This window comes from Phalaenopsis equestris, unplaced genomic scaffold (genome assembly GCF_001263595.1).
Source record: "Phalaenopsis equestris unplaced genomic scaffold, ASM126359v1 Scaffold000818, whole genome shotgun sequence".
Lineage (NCBI taxonomy): Eukaryota > Viridiplantae > Streptophyta > Magnoliopsida > Asparagales > Orchidaceae > Phalaenopsis > Phalaenopsis equestris.
This window is the reverse complement of record NW_018165258.1, coordinates 118,839-126,093: the sequence shown is the minus strand read 5'-3', so window position 1 is coordinate 126,093 and position 7,255 is coordinate 118,839.

Here is a 7,255-nt window from a genome sequence, read left to right as displayed (position 1 = left end):
TAAGGCATTCAATTGTTGAAATTTGGGGTGTTAGCCAATATTGGGGCTAAATTAGGGTTTTGGATTTTGGACCAAATTGAATGGTAGAAAAGTTTCACCAATACAAATTTGTAGTCAAATTTGATGTAAGATATTGCTATGAAGCAAATACAACATTTCTTTGGGCCAATTGGCATGGTTATAAGTCCAATTAATGTGATTTGGTCATTTAGCCAAAATTGGGGTCCCAAGGGCAGTTAGGTAACTTAGGGTGTCTAGGGCAAAAGACCAAAGATGAGCATTTCAAGTAGAATTGGATAGATATCCATTCTAAATGAACCATGGATCGATGAAATCCCCATTTTGGGTTCTTATGTATTGGTCTTAGCCAGGGTATTGTGAAGGTATGGTGAGGGTATTGTCTACCTTAGCTCCAAATCAACACCCAGGGTCAACCCTAAGGTCAAGTAGCCCTATAGGAACTCTCCTTGATTTACCTCATAATGATCTTACCTACTAAGTGCTAGAGGTTAGGACCAATATGTGGAACTTCAAGTTGAGTAAAGATAAGAGTTTTGAGTTTCTAATGGTGAGGGTACCTTTTCTAGTTTTCTAAGACTAGTCAGTAGGAAAGTCCTATGGCTAGACCTAGGCTACTAAAGAAATTTCTAGACCTCAACCAAAAGTGAGGTCAACAGACCTAAAATGTTTTAGGTTCAATTTAGGTAGAACTTATAGATTTAAAATTTTTTAAGTCTAATGTAGGTATGACTTAAGATGTTTTAGGTTCAATGTAGGTAGAACCTAAAGATTTGAAATGGTTTAAGTCCTATGTAGGTAGGACTTAAAATGTTTTAGATTAAATTTAGGTAGAACCTATGGATTTAATATGGTTTAAGTCCAATGTAGGTAGGACTTAAATGTTTTAGATTCAATTTAGGTAGAACCTATAAATTTAATATGGTTTCAGTCCAATGTAGTTAAGACTTAAAATGTTTTAGATCCAATGTAATTGGGATCTAAGGTTAATTTAGGTTCAAGTGATTTGAACTTAAAATTTTTAAGAGTCTTAAGTCCAATATGGTTAGGACTTATAGTTGGTTTGATTTAAGTTCAATGTAGGTTGAAATTAAAATCTAAGATTTAGGTTAACTTGAGTTGAACATAAGAGTTTAATTTGGATCTAGTTTTGGTTGACTTGAGTTCAAGTTGTTTTAAACCTAAAGGTTTAAGTTGGATCAGATTTGATTTGACTTAGGTTCAAGTTGTTTTAAACCTAAGTGTTTGAGTTGAGTCAGGTTCAATTTAGGTTGAACCTAAAGTTGATGTCGACATAGGTTCATTTTAAGTTGAACCTAAGTTAAGGGTTTGATTTAGGTTCGATATATGTTAAACCTAAGATTTGATTAACTAGGGTTCAAGTTGAGTTAGGTTCAATTTAGGTTGAACCTATAGTTGATGTCAACTTAGGTTCAATTTGAGTTAAATTTAAGCTAATGGTTTGATTTAGGTTCAATATAAGTTGAACCTAATATTTGGTTAACTTGTGTTGAAGTTGATTTAGGTTCAATTTAAGTTGAACCTAAAGTTGATGTCGACATAGGTTCAATTTGAATTGAACCTAAGTTAAAGGTTTGATTTAGGTTTGATATAGGTTGAACCTAAGATTTGATTAACTTGGGTTCAAGTAGAGTTAGGTTCAATATAGGTTGTACCTATAGTTGATGTCGGCTTAGGTTCAATTTGAGTTAAATTTAAGTTAATGGCTTGATTTAGGTTCAGTATAAGTTGAACCTAATGTTTGGTTAACTTGTGTTCAAATTGAGTTAGGTTCAATTTAGGTTGAACCTAAAGTTGATGTCGACATAGGTTCATTTTAAGTTGAACCTAAGTTAAGGGTTTGATTTAGGTTCGATATATGTTAAACCTAAGATTTGATTAACTAGGGTTCAAGTTGAGTTAGGTTCAATTTAGGTTGAACCTAAAGTTGTTGTCGATTTAGGTTCAATTTAAGTTGAACCTAAGTTAAAGGTTTTATTTAGGTTCAGTAAATGTTAAACCTAAGATTTGGTTAACTTGAGTTCATGTTAGTTGAACCTAAGTTTGAAGTTGAGTTAGGTTCAATTTAGGTTGAACCTATAGTTGATGTCGACTTAAGTTCATTTTGAGTTGAACCTACATTAAAAGTTTGATTTAGGCTCGATATATGTTGAACCTAAGATTTGGTTAACTTGGGTTCAAGTTGTGTTGAACATAGGTTTGAAGTTGAGTTAGATTCAATTTGTGTTGAACCTAAAGTTGGATTAAAGTTTAGTAAAGTTGGATTAAAGTTTAGGGGTAAAGTTTAGGGGTAATTAAACCTAATTTGGGTAAGGTTTAATTTAATAATTAGATTTAATTAGGACTAAGTTTAATTATGGTTTAAGGGTTAATTAAACATAATGTAAGTAAGGTTTATTTGATTAGTTAGACATAATTAGGACCAAGTCTAATTATGGTTTAAGGCTTAATTAAACCTAATGTAAGTGTAGTTTAATTAATTAATTAGACTTAATTAGGGATAGGTTTAATTATGGTTTGAGGGTAATTAAACCTAATTTAGGTAAGGTTTAATCAATTAATTAGATTTATTTAGGGTTAAGTCTAATTATGATTTAAAGTTTGGTTTAAAGTTTAATTAAACCTAATGTAAGCAAGGTTTAAATGATTAATTAGACTTAATTAGGGTTAAGTATAATTAGGTTTTAAGAGTAATTAAACCTAATGTAAGTAAGGTTTAATTGATTAATTAAACTTATTTAAGTTTAAGTCTAATTATGGTTAATGGTTTATTTAAACCTATTTTAAGTAAGGTTAAATTGATTAATTAGACTTATTTAGGGTTAAGTCTAATTATGATTTAAGGGTAACTAAACCTAATTTAAGTAAGGTTAATTGATTAATGAGGCTTACTTAAGGTTAAGTCTAATTAGGTTTTAAGGTTTATTAAAACTAATTTAAGTAATGTTTAATTGATTAATTAGACTTCTTTAGGGTTAAGTCTAATTAGGGTTTAAGGATAATTAAACCTGATGTAAAAAGTTTTAATTGATTAATAAAACTTAATTAGGTTTAAGTATAATTATGGTTTACTGAGTTAACTCTAATCTAGTTAAGGTTTAACTAGATTTAATTAGATTTAAAGATGGTTTAAACCTAATTAAGATTTTGGTGGGGTTCACTTGGCTTAAATCTAAGTGTTAGATTAAGTGTAGGTTGAATCATATCGAGTCTAAGGGGTTAGACTCAATGTTCATGAGGATGTGGTTTAGACCCTATGTCTTTTAGGTCTAAATGTTATGGCTTAGTTAACCCTAAGTGTCACTAAGGCTAGTGTCCAAGCCTAAGGATATCTAGGGTAAATATGTAATTTTTCATTTTTGTAATTTTTCATGCAACTAGGCCGGCCGAAAATGATTGGCGAGGTGGCTAGAAGAGATAAAGGAAGCTTAGGTGATTTGCACTGAGGTTTGATGTTTGTGGTTTTTGCCCGTAAGAACCTATCGGTCACCGGAATCGAAATCCCGTCGCCCGCTTTGGAAGGACATTTTAATTTACATATATATTAAGTTTTAAAAAAATATGAATTCAAACTAACCCCATATTTTTCATAATTTAAATGAAAGAGAGTTGTACCTCAAACCATGTATCCATCCCAAAGGATAAACACAAGACTTGAAGATGAGGCTCGATCAGATAAACTGAGAAATATATGATGTCCGTTTGGTCTACGAAACCATTTTATTTACCGACAATTTCCCTTATTTAATATGAAGAATCAAATATGGTTTATATTAAGTTGGGTTCAGATGAGCTTCCTAAAAGGGCAAGCCGTTATATTTAATTACATCTTAGATAACTGAAGTCACTTAAGAAAACTCTAGATTAAAATCAGGAAATATTATCTTCAAGGAGTTCAAAGGATAGAACTTTTCAACGAGATCAGACAAAGAGCTGTGAAAAAGGAATGGTTTAAATTTTGAACATTTATTGTAGAATCCAAAAGAGGAAGAACTAGGGGATGTCATAGATGCAGAGGAGAACCTCGGTGACTTTCCAAGCTATCCTAATGTTTGGCTTCGGTTTTGAGGAGAAATATTTAGGCATTTCATCCTACCAATTTTATTTGTTAGGGCTTACATTCGTGTGAAACAATCCCACAAATAGCCTAGAAGATGTGAGGATTTAGGTCGTGGCGAACGACAACCTCAGAATTCTAAGACTAGTTAGGGCTTATATTGTACAAGAGAGCTGTACAAACGCCTAAAGATAGGGTGAGGATTTATGTTTCATAAGCACAATAACCTCGAAGTCCTATAGCTTTGTTGTTTAATTCTAAGGAAAGGAAATTGGTTTAGCTGGGGAAGACATGTTTTGTTGTTGTAGATGGTTGTGATGCCCACCATGCTAGCTCCAAGCTCCTTGCCGTGACAAGTTTAAGTTTTCTAGGGTGTCCAGTTATGATGTCAAATCAGGTGGCCCTATGGTTTAAGTTCTTTAAATTTTATGGGGCGTGTTAAAGTTGATTAGAGTGACACCGGTTCGGATCCTACGGTTCACTCATTCCTGCACCATTATTTTTTATTGGATTTACTTAGTCCAAATGAACTTACTAAAACCCCAACTTAACGAGTTCCATAATTTCATTTAGAACGTGGGAAGCCTCGTTAGCAAATGTAGGTTACCTCCTCCGAGAGATTCCATAACATCTCATAGAGATGTCTTAATTTATTTGTAGCGGTTGTTTTTTGTGATGTTTGTGATTAAATTTTGAGTTGTCTTATATTTTGAATGTTGTGGAGGTGATTTTTGTCTTGATTGATTTTAATTTTGGTTTAGGTTTTTGTTTTGTGGCTATCCTAACAGTTTTATTTTTCATGCAGGGTGACATTGTTGTTTAGCATGCAAGTTTGTGTTTTGTTCATACATGAAGGTAAGTAAGCACAATATGGAAAGCTTAAGAAAAGACAATGTTGTAAACTATAAAAGCGTGCCCGGCGAGTCTTCTCGTTCTACCACCTGAAACTCCAAATGCATGTTAGAGCATTTTATGTAAAGCAAAAAAAGTAAGGTTTGAGTGACCTACCTATACCTAGGTCATATTTTAATGGGTCCCTATTAATTTGATTAAGGATGCTTTTTGTTAAGCAAAACATATTAAGTTTAGTAGATTTCCGAGGTATCCAACAAATCTGGAGAAAGAAGAAGGTTCATGCTTCCCTCTCACCACCTGGTGAAAAGTCTCGATCTCTTTTTTGAACTTGTTATGTTGCTTAATAACCCATCCTGTAAATACCTTTAATGCTCAATGAACATTCATGTTTCAATTATCCCTAAGAGTAAAGTAATTATCATTTTCCATTTAATTTGGAAGTTATGTGGGTGAAGATCCTTAAAGGGGCAAGTTAGTGTTATTGAAACACTTCGTCGATTTTTTTAATTTGGACTTGTAGTGTTTTAAGGAATAACTGCACTGTTTGATATTTTTTAATTATGTTAACTTTTCTAATCCTCATTTAATCATTTTTTATTTAGCCTAGGTCACTACTAAGCCCTTTAGACTTTTGATAGATGTCTTAGTTATATTTTGAAAGAGATTGAATTTTAAGTAATAATGATTCATTTTTGAAAGTCATTTGAATATCAAATAGGGGTGTTAGATTAGTGAGTTATTAACTTCCAAAGTCATACCCCTAGGTCTAAAATAATTTAATTTAATAAACTTCCAAATTTTAATAATTTAAGGAATTACAAGAAAGAGTGAGGTTGGTTTCTACCAATTAATCCCCTTATGTTTCAATCATCAAAATAAGTTAGTTAAAATCAGAGGTTACCCTTTCCCCTCTTTGATATAAGCTTAAATGTTAATTAAGGCTAAATTTCCAAAATTACACTTTTTCCCCTAAGGCTCTATTACTTCATAAAATTCAATCCAAATGACTTTGAAATTTTTATCCCACCTCAGCCATGGGTCAATTAAGATATCAGAGGAGAAAATGTGACTTTTCAAAATTTAATTTAATTTACATATTTATTTTAATGCAAAAAATAGGATTTTTCAAAGAAAATTCTATAACTTGACCAAGGTAAAGCCTAATCCCTTTAAATTTTTACCCGAAGTAGACTTAAACTAGATAATCATCGAGACCAACTTTCATGATTTTTTTATTTATATTTGAATTTTAAGAATAATTTAAATTTTGGAGTATTTATTAATTACAAAATATTTTAAATGTGGAAACCCGAGTTTTATATTTTCATAATATCTTCTTGAGGTCAAGAAAACCAGAGAAAATAATTTCAACTTTTTTTCATCTTTCTTTGAATTGTTAGAATTATTTTAGTGAAAATCCATTTTTAGCCTTTAAAAATTATTTTAAGCTTCAAAATTCAATATTTTCACTTAGAAAATGAAGAAAAATATTCTAATTGTTCTCAATGCAAGTATACGTATCACTCAAGTAATACAGGGCTCTAATGGAGTCCTAGATATCGATCCCATAAGGAGTAATATTAGAGGCTACGAACTAAGATTTTAGAAAATCAATACTTAATCACAATAATATAATTCAAATTTCTTATTTGTCACTAATAAGAAATTGAAATAAATATGCAATTTTAATAACTCTTAAATAACTAATTCTACTAATAAAATTTCTAATATGAAGTTCAATATATAAGAAAGCATCCTTCTCCTTGTCAAGAAATTAAAGTGAATGGATAAAGTGAATCAGTTCAAATTGGATTGTGCCAAATAGGAGCATACTTATTCTTTACCCTTTGGTCCAGGCATAAAGAATATTGACTAATCCTATGCTTGGTTACTAAATCTGCGGCTAGGCTCTAAAGAAAAATCCATAGTTGACACAATGTGGGAGCCAATTAAAAAATTTTTCTTAAGATGATTTCGCTAGAACGATTATTCCCCAGAATAACTTCCACATTCCTTATTGATCTATTGTTGTCAAAAAAAAAAAAAGGAAAACTAAATTTTCTCAGAAATTTTAAAAAATTACTTGATTAAAACAAAACCTGACTGTCTTCATGGATGTGTAGAATTATTGTTCTTGAAATCATGTTTCACTTAAAATGATACAGGCTTTTGATGATTGTAGCAAATTAAGATTGAAGTGAAAAGATCATCATAAGTTTTTTAACATTTTCATGGCTCTACCCATTCAAATCACCATTTCACAAAATCTCAAGACAAGGAGAAAGACAGAGAAAACTACTCAGA